This window comes from Desmodus rotundus, chromosome 11 (assembly GCF_022682495.2).
Source record: "Desmodus rotundus isolate HL8 chromosome 11, HLdesRot8A.1, whole genome shotgun sequence".
Lineage (NCBI taxonomy): Eukaryota > Metazoa > Chordata > Mammalia > Chiroptera > Phyllostomidae > Desmodus > Desmodus rotundus.
In genome coordinates, this window is record NC_071397.1 from 52,611,739 (window position 1) to 52,633,731 (window position 21,993).

A 21,993-nucleotide genomic window follows, 5' to 3' on the forward strand; every position below is an offset into this window, starting at 1 on the left:
CTTTTTATATTGTCTATACTGGTTCACTTGTCAGCTTTCTACCCTGTTTGACATGAATTATTTTCTACTTTTTGTGGATGTATAATTAAATACATTTTTAAAATAGGAAATTTTATTAATATAGAATCTTTAGCTTGAGTCAAAACATTCTTTTCATCTTTTTTAACCCTCATTTTTCTTCCATAATCATTATTTGATTCCCTCTGGCTGCCTGCTACTTATTTGTAGTAGTACCATTCATCCATTGAGACCTTTCCATCTGTCACACAGCTTTGCTTTCTTTCCCCAGAAGCTTTATTCTCCTACTGTGCCATGTTTACGTATTTTTCTTTTTTCTTTTTTGTCTAATAGTTGAATTGAACATTCTTTTGCTCAGGTGTTTTCGTTTATTTTTTATTATTTTTAAAACCTATAACATGCAAATAATGCTGAATTAGATAAAAGTGACCTTTAGAAGGGCATGTTTGCTAATCTTCAAAGAGTGATATAATTTTTTTAAAATTCCATATGTCTTTGTACTGATATGTAAAGGTGGAATTGGAGCAGATCCAATACAACACTGAGTGTTGAGTGGTAGTTAGTACTTCAATCAGTGTTTACAAATGGGTAAAGAGTGATACTGATATTTTGCTCTCCATGTGTCTACTTATATTTTTATTAAGTATAATTGCTGATTAAAAGACTATTTATTGTCAATTGCAATACATAGAGATACTTAAACATAAAGGTCAACATTTCTGGGTACCATTTCACCTCAGAGCTCACCATCAAGTCCTATTAAAAAGTAGGTATATTCAGCCCTGGCAGGTGTAGTGGATTGAGCACGGGCTGTGAACCAAAGGGTCGGAAGTTCAATTCCCAGTCAGGGCACATGCCTGGGTTGCAGGCCAGGTCCTTAGTGGGGGCCACATGATGGGCAACCACACATTGATGTTTCTCATCCTCTCTTTCTCCCTCCCTTCCCCCTCTGTATAAAAATAAATAAATAAAATATTTAAAAAATAGGTATATTCAGACTAAGGAAGAGATTCTAGGGACAAGATAAATGAAAGCCTTTGTAAGACAGTTAGTTAACGAAAAGTCTCCATTTGGCTTACATTATTGGAGAATTTTTATTAGTTCTGATATGGTTATGGCTTGTTATGCTCATTCAACTCAAACATAATTTAGACACCTTTCTGAGGTTTGCAGATGACCACATTCACATGTCTCAAATGCCACTGTTGTCCATGGACCTGAACTACTTCCTACGGGGATATGTGCTAAGCAAAAAAGACAACTTTCACTGTCAAGGGGCTCACTCTGCTTGAGGTAGGGGGAATACTGACTTTCTGCTTAAGCATCCAGGGTGGCACAGGTCCCTGAGAATACATTTGCTGAGGGGTGATAGATTATGCTCTGATCACACCTGGTTAGGATCAGAAAAGAAAAAAAGTCCTGATGTATTTTAAAACAGTGTTTTAAGAAGATCAGAGGATAGAATCAAAAGATTATACTAGCAGTTGGGAAAGAGGCATGCAGGAGGTAGTAAGTAGCTCAGAAGAGTGCAAGATTTTTTTTTTTTTTGAGAGAAAGAGAGAGTGAGCAGGAGAGAGGGTGAAATAAGAGGTGAAAATTAAAACCTTAATGATTATTGAACAGCTGACTCTATGTTAGCCCCTAAACAACCAAAAATGATGAGTCAGAATCCTTGACTATAAGAAACTTATAATCTATTAATGGATGTAAGACAAATATGTAAATCATTACCTTATAACCCCAAAAGCCATAAAACACATACTAAATTATTTCTTGAACTGTGGTAAAATCTCATTTATCAGAACAAACTTTGAATGGAGAACAACATAAAAGCTGGAAGAAACACAAAAAATAGCCTATTGAAAGCATTGTAGAAAAACCAAAGTAGGCAGGTTTTGAAGGACTAAGGTCTCAGGAAAAAGGAAATATATTGCAGTGAAAGTGACATTCAGTGATGCTGTACCCCTTGAGGGATTTGCAGAGTCCAGGAAGTCAGGAAGAATAAAGAGTTTTTGGCAGTTTCATAGTGCTGGGGAGACAAAAATAGGAGGGAAAGTCCTGCCAAGGAGAAGGACCTTGAAAATAACCTAGATTTAGACTTGAGAACCCAGAAAGTCTATGTTCTAGGAATAAGGGCAAGTCAGAAATAAACCAGACCTCACAAATTTTGAAGCCCAGTTGCAAATCATCTCAAGTCCTACTAAGAACAAGATGATCTGTCTTATTCAAATTGCCTGCCTGCAGAACATACAATCATCCAGAGCATTTAAATCTTTATCCTCTGTATGTAGAATGCAGTTGGAAAAATCATCATAAGAGAGAAGGAAAATGCACAAAATCCCAGAATCATGAAAAACTGAAATTTAGGATAGACAACATAAAAATATCTATGATTAATACCTTTAAGAAAATGGAATAATAAAATTCTTATTCTAAAATTAAACAAGAAAGTAAGAGAAATAGCAAGAACAAACTGAATACAAAGCAAATAGTATGATGGTAGATTTATATTCAAATATATCAGTAGTTTTTTAATATAATTAGATTTAAGTAAAAGACAAATAGGATAAAATAAATATGCTGTAATATGTAGTTATTAAGCAATGTACCTTAAATAAAAAAAAATACAAAGGCTAAAGGCATACATTTAAAACTTGTTGTAACTATTTCATTAAAAAGACAGTGGAAATTAAGGCAAAAACTGTTTCTAAAGATGAAGATTTCATAGCGATTAAAGGATTTACTAGTAAAATAAAATATTTTCAATTTTACATACAGATAATAATATAGCATCAATATAGCAAAGCAAAAATTGAAAGTGTTATAAGGTAAAAAAGATATTCTAAAATCATATTTAGATATTAAACATACTTTTCTGATAAAATAAAGAGACAAGAAATTAATACAATGATAGAAGTTATGAAAACCACTATTAACAAATTTTATCTAATTGACATATTTGGAACAGTACATTCCAGTCAAATATACATATTTCCATAAAGAAGATCTCAATACATTTCAAAACACTGAACTCAGAATATGTCTTTGAACCCTGTGAAATCAAAATTGTTTTTATTAGCAATAGATATAGCTAGAAAATACCCAAATTATGCCTCTAAACTATTCATGAGTCAGAGAAAATGCTAAAGACATAAAGAATGAATAATAATGAAAATAATATATTGAAGCCTATGGAATGCCGCTAAAGCCTGCTTAGAGGGAAATGTATAGCATTAATGCATATATAGAAAAAAAGGCCAAATATCAATGCAATGATCTTGGATAGTGTCACTTTCAAGAGACTAGAAAAAAAAAACAGAACTAAATGCAAAGAAAGTAGCAACAAATAAATAATGACAATATGACTATAAATAACAATATAAGAGACATATGAACAATTGAAAAACAGCCAAGAGTTGATCACTTGGAAAGAATAATAGGACTGAAAACCTTCCAAGATTGATCAAGGAGGAAAAAAGAAAGAAAGAAGGTACAATTTACCAATACAAGGAATAAAAAAAAAATGCCCCAGCATTGGAGATCCTGATAATATAAACAATGATCAATACTAATAGTATGATTGGTATGACATTGCATTATATTTAAAAATGTATATGAAATTCAAATCCTGGGAAACGACAACTTGTCAAAGTGTACACAAAAAGAATTAGAATTATGTAAAGTATTACATTTATTAAAGAAACTAAATTTGTAATTTAAAATTCTCCTGGAAAAAAAAAGCCCTCCAGGCCTAGAGAACTTTAACCTTAAAGGAAAAACAATCGTACAAAACCCTAAGGGGAAAAAGGTGGAATACTTTCTATCTCATAAACGTATATATTAAAAGACTAGCATAAACTTTATACTCAAACCTGACAAGGACTTTACAAGAAAGGAGAATTACAAACCAATCTTTTATAAACATAGAGGAAAAAAATCTTAAACTCAATGCCAGCATATAAAGTCCACTAGCATGTGAAATTTTAATGCCCACAAAATAAGCTAGATTTATTTCAGAAATCTTAAGTTTGTTCAACATTCAAGAACAATCAAGCAGTGTATTTACTCCATTAACCAAATAAAGGAGAACAATCATATGATCATTTTACAAGGTGCAGATAATCATATGATAAAATTCCACACTGATTCCTGGTAAAACCCTTAGCACTCTAGGAACAGAAAAGCACTTTCTTAAACTAAAAGAGGCTTTGACAAAACTTATGATATTGTGAATACTGAATTGTGTACTAAGATGTAACATAACCTATGCTAGATTCAGCAACTTCAGCCCTAAATATATATAATTCCAAGTACATAGGTACATATACCAAAAACATGTAAAATAATGTTCATCAAAAGACATTATTTATAATAGTTTCTAACTGAAAATTACACAAATGTCTATCTGCAATAGAATCAAATTTTGATGTTTTCAAACAATAAAATTTTGTACAAGAATAAAAACTAACAAATTACTTCTCCATGTGAAAATGTGAATGAACCTCACAAACACAATATTGAACAAAAGGAGCCAGGCACATAGAGTACAAGTAATTCCATCTGTACGAAGTTTGAAAACAGGGGCACTGTCTGTGTGATAAAAGTCAGATTAATAGGTCTGTTGGCAGAGAGTCATGTAGCATAAAACTGACCTCAAGCCTCCTAGGAATTTTTACTTCTTATCTATGGAGTTGGTACATGGGTATACTCACTTTAAAATAGTTAATCAAAATGTATTGTTATGATTTGTTCACTTCCTTAAATGCATATTTGCTATGGACCGAATTGTTTTTGCCTCAGATTTACATGTGGGAGCTCTAACCCCTAATGTAATGTTGTGATTACATTTGGAGATGTGGTCTTTGGCAGATAATGGGGTTTAATTGAGGTCAGGAGAGTGGGGCCCTTAGGATGAGATTAGTCCGTATTTTTCAGACTATAGGACGCACCGGACCATAAGATGCACCTAGGTTTTAGAGGAGGAAAATAGGAAAAAACCCGCGCCGCCACCCCCTCCCCAAGGAACCAGGTAAGCTATGTTCGGACTATAAGATGCACCCCCATTTTCCTCCCAAATTTGGGAGAGGGGAAGTGTGTCTTATAGTCTGAAAAATACGGTAACCTCATAAGAAGATTCACCAGAGAGTTCTCTCTTGCCCACCACCTTCTCTCTCTCTCTCTCTTTCTCTTACTCTCTTCCGGTGCGAATGTATGAGGTGACTATCTGAAAGCCAGAAAGAGAGCCTTCTTCAGAAATTGACCACGCTGGCCCCCCTCAGAATTCCAGCACCCAGAACTATGGGAAAATGAATTTCTGTTGTGTCAGCCACGCAGTTTATGGTATTTTGTTATGGCAGCCTAAGCTAACTAAGACTGATATTTCACCTCTATAAAAGTTTACTTAACAAAGTAGAAAATGTATTTTGACAAGTTTCAGGAGTGATAGAAAGGTACAGCTACTGACAAGTGGAGATAACATCATAGAAGAAGTTATACTTTGCATAGTTCGTGAAGAAAGAGAACCGAACGTTAGGAGTGGAGAGTGAGTTTGATGTACATTAGAAATCAGTGATAGTACAGGGCTGGGATGGCAGCTTGAACATTAGAATTTGACATGCATGAGAGTACAAAAGTATGAAGGTGATTATGGGTGAATAAGAGCAGTCCATGAAGGAAGACTGCGTACACACTGGAGACAAGAAACTCTTGTGGAACTCTGCCATAGCAGTTCAGAGACAGTATGTTCATAATGTCGGTCGTGCTGACTTTAACATGTGTAAACAATCATTGATTCCCATTCTGTTCAGGCCTTTGGTGTTTTAGAAATCACTTTATACACTGACTCTATGTTCTTTTTAATTATCCAAAAGTACTTGAAATGGTCTTATTTTGTTGGACATTTCTTTGGGAATTAAGAAATTTAAAAAATAGCCGTAAGGATACAGCTAATGGACTTTAGCTGCAAATACTATTGCTAGTAGCAAGTAGCTCGTTTTCGAAATAGTCATTTATCACGAAGGTTTAATCACTGCAATTATTGCCACTGTCCCTCATGTGTGTGGAAGCAGACAACAGAATAAAAATCAAAACAACAAGCCGAAGAAAGACAGATTTGGCCCAGAGCACATGAGTTTAGGGGCACTAGGGGTCCTATCAAAGATGCATGAAGATAGAGCTGTACTGGTGAGAGGGCATCTTCAATGACTAAGTTAGAGGTATGCTTATTTCTGAAAGTGTCTCTGTGGTTGTCACGGTGGTGATGGTCACTGATGGAAAGATGCCAACAGGCAAAGTTAGAAGAGATACTTCTTTAACTGCAAGACTGAAAAGTTATAGATATGAAGAAGGCCCAAAGCAGGAGAAAGACAGCAATCTTCCAGTAGGAGTTTGTTGCTTTTATGGATCTCAAGTTACTTACATGAAAATACAAGACAGCCAGTACACCTGCCTTATCAGAGTAAGGACCCATTACATTCTTTAAGCAGCCAATGCTGCGTTTTTCTATGCATGGGTGGATAGTTGAAATAAATCTTTCTGATCATGGATAACAACAGTGTCAGCCTACTCCTGAGAAAATTCTGTAGGATAACTTGAATTGAAGATCACTTGCAGATATTGAATGGGTGAGACCATCCTAAGCAGGATTTGGCTTCAGACCTAAAGTCCTTTCCCCGCTGCAACCACAAATTATGCACCATATGTCAGTTACAGCCAGTTGACCTCATGACTAAGTTTGTGGCATGATGACAGATTCACCTGCCTACGTGGTGAGGGGAATGACCATCACAGAGAAGGCACTCAATGAAATAGTTGTTAAATAGTTGAACAAGTGTGGTAGAAGGATCATGGGATATGTTTTCCTGGGAAGGAAACTGAAAGCTTTGAATACATAGATGTTTTCCTGTCTTCTTTAAGTGCAAGACCATTATTTTTGGCTAGGTAAGGAGAATGGATTATTAAGAAAAAATCTGTAATGTCATTTTTGTGGCCCATGCCTGAAAATTTCAGACAGATTTCTACCTGATTGGTGATGGAGTTCTTAAAACATCAGAAAGAGTATATTTTGCCAGAGACTCGCTAATCTCATTAAAAGGAACTTGAAATAACATTTGAGAAAGACAAATAATTTCAATCAATATTTTAAAAACTGGAAGCTAATTGGTTTAACAGGTATAACATATACATAATAATGGAGTCATGAAAACAAAACTGAACAAAATGCTTAGCCTTGAAAAAATATAAAATGGCATCAAAAAAGTGCTCAGTAATCCTGAGAAAGAAATAACAGAGGAAATGATCAGGACACAAAATAATGAATGTACACACACACACACACATTCAATCACATATACACACACAAATCATGCATATACATATATGCACATATTTGTATATGAAATCCTAAAATAAATAAAATAAGTAAATAGAACATTCTTATCACTGAAATTGATTAGATTAGACTTTTGATGAAATGGATGACTAAACCTTGTTTACAAAAATCACCTAATTTGAGCATTTGATGTTGAGAAAACATTTTTATATGTGTCTGAATCCCTACCCAAATAAAGGTGTGCCTTTGACTTTCCTATTTCCAGTAAATGGTGAGACGGACCCAGTGGCAGAGCCCGTGATGAACGACAGCACTGTGGGTAGACACCAGTGTCTAAAATTCATTCGATGTGCTTTGACTCTCATAGTCTCTCGTGAGAGTGAGCAAGCAGTGTGATAAATTCAGCTGTTTTTGTAAAAGAATGTATACATAAAGTAGAAGTTATGTAAACTTTTAGAGAAAATAATATTTTCATGTTAGAATTTTAAATAGTCACATATATAACCAAATGTTATTACCTTAGAATTTTTGTTAATAATATTCAAAGAACTCAAAGAAATATGAGTATAAGTGTAATTCCATGTTCAGGGACCCTAAAGATGAATACAGTTAAATTTATGGAGGGTTTTTTAAAAAAGAAAATTAGAACTTATAATTAAAAACTGTTATAGTGAGAAAGATAAGAGCATGGAGCCAGCATGTAACTCCATGTGTCATGCACATCCAAACAGCACATGAACACAAGAGGTAGAATAAGGAGTCTGTAACCAATGGTGAGTTCAATTGAATATAACACCTTCGTGACAGCAATGCTAAGCTAGTGCCCAAAATCTTAACATTCACAAAAAAGTAATCAAGGGTAAAGGGCATTGGGGAGCAAAATTTAGGGCAAGGAAAGGAATCAGCCACTGCCTTGGGGAAAATGTATTATGACAAAAAGAAGGAGAAATCATATTACTTATGTTTTTGTTGTTTCACTGTTTTTCAAAAACATAATTCTTCTTTCTAATAACAAAAGTGTAGTTTATATATGTTTACAAATGAAATGAAGAGAGCCACACAAAAATGAAGGGTAGAAATCATGAAGAATGATAGAATTGAAGATACTTAAGTTGGAAAAATTAAAATTTGGGATGGCATTATCATTTTTTTTTCTCATTTTGAAAATCGGGCCTGGAAAAAAATGTAGTCAAAATGAGGAAAAAGAGAAAAAACTCATGGGCACAGACTACAGTGTGGCGATTGCAAGGCAGGGGAGCAGAGGGAGGCTCGGAAGGTTATGGGGGACAGATGGCGATGGCAGAGGCTTGACTTGGGGCAGTGAGCACACAGTACTGTGTACAGGTGATCTGTATAATTTTGTTAACCAGTGTCACCCAAATAAATTCAATAAAAAGGAAAAAATAAAACAATAAAATAATATATAAAGATTTCCAAGCAGATTTTTACTGTATAAAAGGCAATGATTTATTAACATTGGAAGGGATTTGCAAATAATTAAGATATCATTTACCAAAAGGCTTTCAGCAGACTATTCAACAGGCAGAAATGGATTCCTTCCATGAAAGACAAGATGCCAGTTAAGATCCCTTTCATTTCCCCTATTTGAAGATATTCTGAGGTTATATGATATCACTGTGACAAGTCAGTCTGGGAATCAAAGCTGGAGATAGTGGCTTCATTAACTAGACTCAAGGGTAAATTTGTGGAACTGAATGAGGGTCTAGAAAAGCAATCTTAGACTACAGTTTTCAGAATTGAGGATGTACACACAATGGAAAGATCAGTCGTGGGAAGAAGTCCAAGTGGCTTCAAGAACTCTTGCTAAATTGGGACATTTTAAGAGTGAATTCCTGCCCTTTTTAATAGAGAGGGTGGAATGTTAGTGTTAATACTATTTGGGAAGGAAGTATGAAATGGACTGAAACATTGTACTTGGTCCAGCAACAGAAACCAGCATTGGAGACTTATGTACTTGTATTTTTCAAGACAGATTTAATGAAAACTATAATAGATGAAGGAATAAAAATGAGAGCTGATCAAGTAAGTTAGCATGCACCTTTTACAAGCCATTTATGCTGCACTAATAATGCCCTAAGAACCTAATTTTGCCATATATACTCCCATAGCTAATATTTATTGAGCATTTGTATATTTTAAGCCATTTACATGTATCCTCTTTTAATTTTTTTCATAGTAATACATTATTAATTATTAATAATTAGAAATGATCATTATCATACTTTTACAAATAAGGAAATGGCTACTTAAAGAGGTTTAGTACTCTGTCCAAGAATGGAGCTGAAAAGTGGTGTAACTAGTAACCAGTAATCCATAAATGATAATAGTGTGTTTTACTGATGTTGACAATCAAAGTACTCTGAATTGTAGCTCTGGGAAACAAAGAAATAGAAACCAAGTCAAGATGGCCCATGTGCCTTTTGGTTGGCAGTGAATGTGGCACCAAACTCTGGATCCAATCAAATGTTTGGTACTGTCCAATCTCCCATATGGTTGGGAGGTCTGGATCTGTCACAGATGTCTCAGGCAGCTTCCCACATCACCTGCAAGACATATGTGACATAAATGGGAAAGCAAGATTACGAAAAGTGTGCCCCCATTTGGGCTAGTAACCATGAAGTGAAGATCAGCACAGCAGCAAGCATGGGAACTGGACAGGCATGGGGGATGGTTTGTGTTAAGGCCCTGAGTCAGCTGCTCAACCGTGAGCTGAAATTGGGGCACTATGAGAAGGCACGGTTGGCAAAAGAAAAGCTCCAAGGACACATTGAATCACAACTTCTAACAATGTGGCATGGCTGTGCAAACAACATCAGACAGGCCAAACTTACATGCAAAAATCAAAGACTGAGTGACTCATTTTGGGCAAATGTGTCTGGCAGCCTAGAAAGAAGAAAGGCAGGGCTGCAAGTACAATATGCTCTACAGACAGAGGAGAGAGTCCCAGCCCAAAGACAGCTTCCATGTGTACAAAGTGTGGAAAATCTGAGACATGCACTGGGTTCTTTAGCCACATTCTCACCCTTGGAAAACAATCAGCCAGCAGAAAAATCTCCAGTTTAAATGACAGCAAAATGTATGCTTGGAATTACCTGACCAAATTAGCAACCGAGACATTCAAGGACTTAATTTGCACATTGAGTTTTAATAGTATTATATTTGTATAGCAGATTATATAACCAAAAATGTTAATGGGGAAATGATTTTATTTGACTGGGAAATTGGCACCCCAACTAATTGTCTGAAAAGGAGCCAGTTTTAAAATGTAGATGCTGTTTGAATGAACTGGTCTTGGCTGCATTAGGATTTATTGTGTAAAATACATGATTTAAAAAAAAATAGTCAAAGGAAAGAAAAGAAGGCTCAATGAACTGAGTTTGTGTACTTCACTGTGTGCTGGGATGGATTTCAGAATGGTACAAATAAAACTCCTGGAGAGGAATATTGTACTGAGTGTAGGGGTGGGAGATGAATAAATGCTCTGTAATGAATATGCAATATGAATGTGTATGTGGTCAGAGAAAATAGAATGGCTTGTCATCTGTCTGCCACTTGGCCAGATAGCAAATATGTACTAAAGTATTTGATTACCTTTTTATAAATGCCTAGTAGTTTTATGTGCTTATTTCATTTAGGTTAGCATTAAGTGCTGCACATATTGACAAATGCCTGTGTTTTTGGTATTGTCTTTAAAGTGCTGAAATATTAAGAAAATTCAAGGTTTGCAATTAATGCTGGTAATGGTTTTTTTAATCATGAAATTTATTAGCTGTAACTGACCAAAACTAAATAAGAAATAAGATTGAGTGGCAGTTATTTTTATGGGAGAAAGCTTTTCAAATAATACACTTTTTATTGTTTTTAAAATAATCCGTTCTTAGCCAACTGAAATGATTTTATTATGCTGGCTAACCCCACCCCCTTCTCCTGAAGAAGCATAGATCTTGTAAATAACAGTTGAAATTGCCCTCTTCATTTATGAGTATACAGCCTCTTCTTATTACATGCCTTGAGGATATAAAAGCATAAGATTTCCCTAGAAAGCAAGTCCTTTTCTTCTCCACCCCACCCCCAACAAGCCCTACTTTTAAAGACAACATCTTCAAGTTGCCATAGACCAACTGTGAGTGTTAAATGAATATCTTTGACAGGAGCTAAGTCTTTTGGGCATTGAAATAAGGTTTTCCCCCTCTTTTGGCATGTGAAGATTGAGAGTGTGCTTTGACACCAGTAGAAGATGTGAGCAAAGCAACTTTCAGAGCATCAGAAGTGTCAGCAGAAGGAAAAATCAGCACAAGTAGAAAGCATCAAGGTAATTTTCCCACCTATAGTATTCCATGAAGCCAGTCGGTTCCTTGCCACTCGTGGCTGATGGAGCCTCCTTCTCTGTGTTAAATGGCACATAACTATCTGTCAGCCTCTAGGGCTGTTCAGTTCACCTACACAGAAAGAAACACAAAGGTGGAAACAAAAGCAGCAATGAATTGAGATTAAGTAAAAGTTTTAAAAATAGCATTTCATGCTTTATCCGTAAGTATATATTTTGGGGGAATTTGCCCTGAAAATCACATAGCCAGAACACCTACCCTGTTTGACTACATTTCTGTGAGAGATAAAACAATCCATTTCTATATGGGGAAAGGTTTTCTTCTATCTGGTGTTTTCATTTTAAATTTGGAACTAAAAATATGTTCATATTTCTGTATTTTGAATGTATTAAGCATTTCATTACTAATGTTAAATTTTCTTAAACTGCATTAATATACAATATGTAATATGAAATTACACCTAGCGTAACTATAGAACTGGTGAATTTTTTCCAACTGTACACATCCATGTAACTGGTAGCCAGAACAGGAAACAAATTTACTTGTGCTAAGTTTTTCAATAATTGCATTTTCCAAAAGCTTTCATTTCCGTGACTTTTCAAATCTTGAAAAAAAAAGCCACCTCCTTAAAATGGCAACAGCTGTACTCAGACCTCTATTTTTTTCAGTATATTCCCTAATGCAGCGATTTTCAACCAGTGTGCCACGGCACACTGGTGTACTGCCAAGGATTTTTAAAACATGCACTACCTGAGTATTTATTCAGGGACACTGACCTCTTTTCCCTTAGATCGTCAAATTAAAAAAAAAAAATGACAACAGCCAACACAACAATAGCCCTCCGGTATGAATGAGTCAAAATTTTACCTTTTTTTTTGGTAAGATCGGCCACAAATATAACATGTTTTTTGGTATACCGCAGAATTTTAGTAATTGGTTTTGTGTATGTGCCATGAAATGAAAAAGGTTGAAAATCGCTGCCCTAATAACATCATCAGTTAATTTTCATTAATGTTTAATTCATTGCACATAGCAACCTGTATAACTATAGGAAAGGACATAAATTAGCATTGCAGAGTATGAACATTTGCTACATGGCAAAACTGTTCTTTTTGGCAACTATTTTGCATTTTTTAAAGCCACAAACACCCTGCTTAACAGAACTCCAAACAGAGGAGCAGCAAAATTGGAGGAAGGTGCTGTGACTAAATAAATGAAGGAGGGCTGAGGGGTTAAACTCATTGCTGGATGATTTCACCACTGCTGCCCCATGTTCATACTCTTGGCAAAATGAGTGAGGAGAGCCCCATGTGTGGGATTACAAACTTGCTGGGAATGGATAAGAAACCTTCTGCTCCACTGGAGTTTGTAAGTAGTTTCTAAGAACTGATTGCTGCACAAGTGAAATTGACTGGATTGTTTTATTTTTTCCTCTGGCAAGAAATGTTTTCATCTCTGCATAACCTTGTCACCGTTCTCTTTGGTTGGCTTGATGACAGAACCTTCTGCAAGATCCAGACACAAGTCAGCTCTCCTGTAAAGCCTTCCTGATTACCCTACCTCAGCCCCTGCCTGTCCTTGGATTATGGAGCATTGTCCTCCTAAACAATTTGCACAATATGTCAGATCTTACAAAACACTCTCAGTCTCTGCCACTCATTCACTAGGTTGTAAGCTTCTAAGGAACGTAGCTTGTGTTTTGCTAACTTTGTACTTTACTGTCCCAGGTTGCTTTCCTTATACCCCAGTGCTTCTATCCTGATTATAAACAGAAACTCAACTCCAGGTGTGAAAGGCAATAGGCAGATTTCAAAGTGAGGGTAAGACTACTGCAGACCATCATTTTCTGGAGTTTTCCAATATTATTAGAGCTGTTTCTTCAGGTTGACCTGCTAATAGTTTAGGCAGCAACCTACTACTGAGTTGGGGGTGAGCAACACCCGCCCAGACTATCTGTCTAGTTAAGCAACATAATTTAAAATGAGAGGATTTGCATTAAAGTATCTTCTGAAAATCTTGTATTCTAGAAAACTAATTGTCTTGACCTTGCATAGAAAGAGTAAAATAAATGCCCATGTACCTTATTTATTGTTAATTGACAAGCAGTTTTACTTCCTTTTAAAAAATAAAAAGTAAACAAGAATAACACAAATTATATTCCTATTGATATCAACCAAAAAAGAAAAAAGAAAGAAAGAAAAAGGAAGGAAGTGGCTGAAATCCTTTGTTCTTCTTTGCAGTCTTAGGTGACCCCCATCTTTTCTCCCTACTTGAGGTCAGAGATGCTTTTGCCTTTTCTTTCTACATTCTACTTTTAAAATTTTATTTTCCAGAATATGGACAGACATACATGGTAATCATAGTGTTTACTCTGAAAGGTATATTACAATTTTATTGGTAAATCACATATACTTTACTGTTTGGAAATACTATATAAAGTACATGGCAATTTGAATAGATTCCAGTGAATATAGATATACTTAGGCATTGAAAGCATTGATTTGTCAATACCAGAAGCATTATGCACAAGTCAGGCTGCCTAGGTTTAATTCTGACTCCCACTTAAAATGCATTTGCTCTTGGGCAAGTTATTTAACCTTTCATCTGTATAATTGGGATAATAAAATACATCTTTCTGGTTGTTGTGAGAATTCAATGTGACAGTATATGTAAAGCTCTTCTAACAGTGCATGACATACGGTAAATGTTTCATAAATATTAGCCATTATGTAATAATAACTATCATTATATTATATAAAATATGCTTGCACTAATACATAATTAAAAACAAAAAGGACTAGTGATATCAAAATAAAACATTTGAGTGTTGTGAATAAGAATAGATTTGTATGTAGGTAACAGCTAGGTATTTCAAGTTCTTGAATAATATTAAACAGAAAAAGGATTAAAAAAAAAAAAAAGAATCCTAAACAGTGGCTGTCAGGGAGAGCAAAATTCCTGTATTGTTCTTTGCTATTCTTCTTTCATATAGCCAGGCATGTTTAATAGCTATTCAGATATTAAGTGTAATAATATTGTTTAAAACAACTGTTATGTAAGTGGACTATATGAAAGAGTATTATTCAATAATGTTTTGTGCCTATTGGTAATTCAGTTTTGTACAGTAACTAATGAAAGTTCCATACGTTGGTAAATTTTAGAATTAGGCTTTGTAACACTTCATGTCAGTATGCTAGCGTGATTAAGATTATGTCTTTTTAAAAAGCAAAAGAACCTTAAATACTAGATTGTTTTCAGAATATTTCATGATCCTGAAATGATTTTGACAGCACTACTGGTTTGGCATTTTTGGCTACCGTGTTTTTTCCCTTTTTTTTTTTTTCCTGAAATGCCTTTCTTCAAAATTTTCAGATGCAGTAATCTGCTTTCTAAATAGAGACCTGAGGATCTTCTGTCAGAAGGATCTGGGGTGATTGTATTGATGGTAAGTTGATGGTTACAAGAAAAAGATGCCTCGTTTTCACTGCACCGTGTATAGTAATACCGAGACACTCTAATGAAACACAGATAAGCCTCACACAGAGGTGAACAATGTAGTTAAAAATTGTAAGTTGGTTTAGAATACAAAGATATATAATGAATACCCAAGAAGCATCAGTTCCTGGGATAGAAATAACGGCATTAAGCAAAGTTAGTCTTTCATATTTCATTTTAAAATTAGACACTGCGATTAAAATGATCTGAGATTAAAAACAAATTTAAGTATACTTTTCTAAACTGCTGATCTGAGTGGGTTTTTCTAGAAATTGCACACAACTGGTTTTCACCATCTCACAAAAGTTTTACATTAAAAGCATTTGAAAGTAAATAAACAGTAATTATTATTGACCTTTTTATAATGGTCAGAAACTGGAGGTAATCAGCCATGTTTAAATTTTTATAGGAACTGAAGTAACTAAGGAAAATCATCTTAATTAGGATATTTTCATTGTGTAGTTGCATATGTTGATTTTTAAAGCATTTATTTTGTCAAAGGAAAGGGAGAAAATGGAGAGATACGTGCAAGCAGACAGAAGCAATAGAGCAATGTGTTTCTATAACTAATAATCTTTCAAATATATTTTCTCCCAATGGGAGTCCATACAGATATGTGAAAAGGTGCTACCAAACTGGGCTGGTTTAAAGTGAGCAGTGAGTATCCCTGCAAGTAGAACTAGATCATTATTGTTGATGATAAGTTACCGCTATTTTGACTGAGAATATCATTATGTAATATATTACTTCACTGGGGGAGCTTTTCATTTAACTTAACAGCAGTTTTAATCTTCAGTGTTGTTATGCTGGATTTTGGTCATTGCTAAAACTCTTACTGTTTTTCTGGGAACCACATCCTCGGTGCTTTTTTGCCCTCCCTTTTCTGTCTCCCCTTTCCTTGAAGTGTTTCTTTTGTTTGTCTCCATTACACCAGCTCGCAGGGACACAGTGTTTCTGCACAGTGGGAGTTGGCAATCTCCAAAGAGCCTTTCCAGCATTGCTTTTTAGACTGAAATCATTACAATCTTCAATAGCTACTTGGATTTTAAAAAAAGAAGAAGAAGAAACTAGCACATTATTATTCTCAAAACCATCTCAATGTATAAAGAGGCTATTTGCTTGGTCCTCCCACACCTTCCCCTTCCCTCCCTGCTCCAGCAACCCCTGCTCATCCTGCTCCTTGTCTCCCTGGGTGTGTTGCCTTCATACCCAATTTCGTTTGCATGGCCCTGATTTACTAATTCTATTCAAACTGAGTATACAAATGCATTTTTTTCTGTTGCTTCTGAATAGTTTTGCACTGCTTCTGCAAAGGATTGTAGTCAGATATATCTTATATTCACTGATATTTAAATTATTACCTTCCAGAATGTGAAATATACCAGCAATGACCCAAGATAATGTTTGCAAACCCAGAGTTATTAACATGAGTTAATGGGAAAGTTGCTTTAATAATAACCCTAAAACCAATTTTTAAGTAGGTGGAAATTCTTGTTTTTAGTTAGTATGTATCAAACACTCCTACCCCCTGTTTTCTCCAGGTCCTCAGGGTCTGCTTTTCATCAGTGGTAACATTTGTTTATGCACATGTCCACGAGTGACCCTAAGTAAGTGCACAGTGGAAACTCAAGGCACAAGAAGCTGTTCCCAATGCCTTCCTCTGTGAAAGACATTAGTGTATTCAAACAGACAATATTTCCAACAGAGGTTTGTAGAGTGTCGTCACAGGATTTATTTGTTCTCTTTGGTGAACGTAACTATAAATAATGAAAGGGAATGGCATGAATAAAGGGGAGAGTAATTTATGCACTTTATCAAAGCAGCACAACCAGTTTATATCCTGCACCTTATCCAGATGAATATATATTCAAATAAAATCAAGATAATATAATGTTTTTCATTGTTAGGTAAATGGAAAGTAATGCACTAAAAAAGAAAACATAACAAATATGTAGCAATTTGTTATTGATGATTCTTATTCTAATGTCTTTTAAAATTAGTATGCAACTAAGTGGAGAGCATATATGTACTTTTGGTGGAGGCTGCAGTGCTCCCCGGTTGTGCCGCACAGGCCCTGGCTGCCGTCAGTAATGCCACTCCACCCTTCCGTCGCTGGTCACCAGACCTCAACTTCAGTAGCCAGCACAGAGTCAGTGCCTCTTTTATTCTTTGCTCGTACCATTTCTTATTCCCAGTGTGCTTTGATCTTTGTATCAGATTAGAAATAATTGGTGAAAGTTATAAGTATGAAAGTCAAAGGATTTTTCTCTTTTTGTTAAATTTTAATTTTACTTCTCAGAGTTTTTATCCAACACTAACAAGTGCAAAGTTCCCTAAAACTGGGTCCTTTGAATACATCTCACCAATATTTTTTGCTCCAACATTCTGTTTATAATTCAGAGCCCAGGTTAAGTGGCATATTTCCACAAAGCTTTTATTCAGTAACCTTGGACACAGTTCTGCCTTTGTTTTGGAACTCGGGGGCCCAGCGTCCATCCATTTCGCACAGTGCACGTCCACTGCTTCCTGCATCATCAGCATCTGTGTAGCATCACCTCTCTCCTGTTGCTTCTAAATTCCTCACAGAATAACGTGATGTGTCCTTTTTCATTTCAAGCTCCTCCAAACTTCTTACTGATACTTGTTGAACATACGACTTAAAAGTAGAAAGTGGCAATGGTTTAGCATCTCTTCTGTGTGTTGCTTAACCTCCTAGTCTGTATATCCTTTAGAAAAACAACAAAAGGCTGATTTGGGAATAAATCAGCCCTTATTACTGTTTTAGATCCAGAAAAACATATCCACATTAATATGGAAGTATCACAGGTGAAACTGTATTATTTTTAAAAAGGGTAATGAAAAAAATTTAGTCATCTCTTGCCTTTCTCATGCTCTGCCAATAGGACCATAATGTGAAACAGAGTGAATAGTCCGACTTTAGTATCATATCTGCAAATTTTAGCTCTTCCAAATGCACCAATTGCTCAAAAGGTTAAAAATGATGTCATTTGCACCCGTATAGGGAAAGGCTTTTGTCTGACTTTTTAGATCTATTTACAGAGATCCAAAATGTTCTGCCTATTTGTTTATCTAAAATATGTTCCTTCACGAATGCCAGAAAGGAATTGCTACTGTAATCCCAGGTATCAATTTGCTTCCTGTAGGATATTGCCTTATGATCCCTGCTTTGTCTCCTTTTATTTTTTTATAATCCAAATCCCTAGAGGCATCATTTCAGCCTAACTCAGTGATTTAGAGGCTCTCATGCTTTTATTTATAAATGTGTATGCCATAAGTTACATAGCCCAGAATATAATGAAAACTGGTCACAAAATTTTGCTTTAAAAATCACAAACATGTCCTAGTAAATATAGCTTCCGCCCAGCCATTTATTTTCTAGGTAGTGGAGTGGCTGCCTACTTGCATATGTCTGCACTAGGTTCAGATCCATGTTAGCATGTGGAAATCTGATTTTTGTGGGTCATGCAACACATTCAGCATATTGGTTAATGGGCTGCCAACTTTCTCAGTCATTCTTTTTTTTTTTTTTTTTTTTTTTTGCTGTGCAAATTCCAGGCCAAATGTAAGACCTAAAAGGATTGCCTCTGGGTTGGGCATACAGTGTATGTAATGATTTTGTTCTTCTTAGGCCATTATAGAGGACCCACTATTAAATTGTGAAGAAGAATGCAATGAACTTTTTTTTAAAAGTCCAAAAGCTTACTGGGTGCTTTACATATATCATCTCATTTCCATACCCGAGCAACTCCATGCAGTAGTTAATAAGAGTAAGATCAAAAATGTAATGCTAGTCTGCCTGACTTCTTTGCCTGGTTGGAAGAGTTATTCTTGAAGTAACTTTGGGCAAATGGCTTCCTGGAAATACAGAAAGAACTTCAACTATTTTGGGTCAGAGTCTACTCTGTAGATACCGCTTCGCTTCATTTGCAAATGAACAAATGGAGACCACCCAAGTAACAAAAGCAAGGATTAATGGAAGGAGGGAAAGAAGGAAGGATGGCAGGAAAAATAGAAGAAAGGGAAGTGGTGGAAGATAGAAAGAAGCAAATAAAAGAAAGAAGCAAAAGGAGGAAAGTGGAATAGGGAAGGAAAAGGAAAGATAAAGAATTCCAAGGAATTCTTTAGTACATACTTTTTTGGTTAAATAAGACCTACTGTTTTTGATTTAAATATATTAGTTTCAATTGGAGCACTCATGCTGACATAATAAAAGTGTTTTAAGGTAATGAATCATTATTTTAAAGGTCACCAATTAAACTACTTCTCCTGAATAATTTTCTACCTGCCATTCTGCAGGGGGACAGCACCTCGTTCACAGCCTAATCAGCTCAGGCTGGGGGCTATGGTGGTGCCAAGCGGTTCGGTGGAAACAAACACACTTTCGATAACCCAGATCTGTGGCTAAAACTTGTCACTCCGAGATATTTAGATGTGTCTTGCATTAGAAGTAGTTTTCATGTGTCTAGCATAGGTACCAAAGAAATTGGTGGCAGATAATAAAAGAAAACTTTTTTTTTACCCTGTGTTGGGGGTCTCAATTTTGTGTTTTATGCACATAAATACTTTTAGGGCAATATTTGTTCCATACTATTTGGTGTGGTTAGGTGCTCATTGTCCCATACTGATGAGATAGATTTAGAACTGAGCGCAACAGTGTTGTGCCCAGAAACCTAGAAGGGCCTAAGCCAAGTCAGAACATACCTGTGCGCTTCAGGGAGTGGAACCCAGGTGGTGGAGGTGGAGAGAAAAGAGTTCCACAGGAAAACATCAACCAAAACATCAATTTAAAAGTGATGTTAAGTGCAATTCGGGGTTTTGTGGGGTCTAAAGCTTATACTCACATAGGGGTTCCTCTTTAATAAAAAGAAAAATTCTTGCTTTCTAATGTATATACAAAGAAAGACTTTATGGGCATATTGCTAAATTCCCACTCAGGGCCACGGAAGGAGCCTGTGCAAATGTGGGACCTTGAAGCTTACCCTTCCCATAAAGTTGCTTCTGAAGTACAGGACAGTTCCTAGAGGTTAGACATAGGCCGATTCTAGCTGAAAGCCAAAGGACTTGAGACCAGGAGCCAGAAGAAGATTCAAAGCAAAGACCAGGAGAGGCGGAGAGTGGAAAGACAAGACGCCCAGTTAGAGAAGGCAATAGCAATGACTTCAGTTCCCTCAGGGTCTTCTGAGCAGTGGGGGAAGATTATAAGTGTTTCAGATGCCTTTCTGGGCTGGACAACAGGCATGGATATGCTTATTAAAATAAATTTATTAGGGTTGCCAACATAGGAAAATTGTGGTTTGAATTGGTATTTTATGATTGATCTTCGACACTCATAGTATGTTTAAAGTCTGAGGTTTGGATACAAACAAATACAGTTTTTGTTACTGCCCCATAGGAGCTTGAAATATGTAGTAACATTGAGGGAAAAAAAAACTACTGGTAGTTTTTTAGCAACCTATTACCTTACCTAATATTAACCTCCTGGACATTTAGATGCTATAAGGAGTCTGGATGCAATAGTAAGCAAGCTCTGGTTGAAAAAAAATGCACTCATCAATAACTTGCATTACTGTAAAAATCCTTTCTCCTAGGGTTAACATTTTACTTTCTTCTATTATGATAGAAACCCTGAAGAGCAAGAATGAGGGCTAATCAAAAAATAGTAGGAAACAGCACGTGTGTCCCAATACATGATAGTCTCTACGGAGAACAGGATGGGTTCTACATGGGAAGCTATATGGTAGTAGAATTTTTTGGTTGGGGGAGGGAATCTTAAGTCTCCTGTGATGTTTCAGAGTACTTTTTATAAAGATTTTTCTATATATATTAAACCAGAAAAATATTTCTTTGTGTGGTTTGTGTGTATGTGTGTTTGTATACCCATATGTATAGTTGTAATATTTGTTTTTCTTTTAATGTTCCACTTGAAGCACTTGAAGATTAATCATCTGATGTTTTTTCCCTGGAATTTAACTAACTTACAATGTATTTTTTATGTCAGTGGCTGGTATTGCATATGTATTTACTAATATGTTTATCCTAAAATGTAGATATCACTGGATAAACTTAAACTGTAAGGATACTAAATAGAGCCATACTGTGGCTGTATGTTTCTTTTTATAACAGTTATGTGAAATACATAAATACAGGATTAAAGCTATCAATTTACAATACTGTTTTCTTTTTAAAGAATGCAGCTTATTTGCTTCTTTTTTACTGTTTCTTCTCCTTAGGAGAAGGAAGGAGGTAGGAGATGACTGCAGTCTTAAAGAAGAAAGGACTAAGGAAGTGAAATCAGGTTACTGGGTAAGGGAGTGGTGCTCACGAGGGGGAGGAAGGGCATGTGAGTCTAGACTCAGGGGTGAACAGGGAACCCACAGATTCAAGGGTTCACTGGACGGACAGATTTGAATGGGAGATAAAGCTCTTCAGCGAATCTCCTCTTCATCCTGGTATTAACTGAAAGATCTTGCCTGTTGTTTTAATTTTTTAGTCAACCTGAAGCAATGATTGCAGTTTGAGCAAGCACTCTAAACTGCACAAGTATAACCTAATTATTTCATTTCCTCCTTTAAATCCCTTCATTGAGGTCTTTTGATATGTTACATTTTGAGATTCTTTAATGGCCTGCCCTGACCCTTGTGCGCAGTCCCCACTCCTCAGGGTTCAGGGTCATACCTCACACCTTGCACCCAATCCTGCCAAACTGATTGCAGTTCCCACCTACCCTTCACACGTGTCCTGGTGCTGCTCCGTGTGCCTGGATGCTTTCTTTCACTTGTC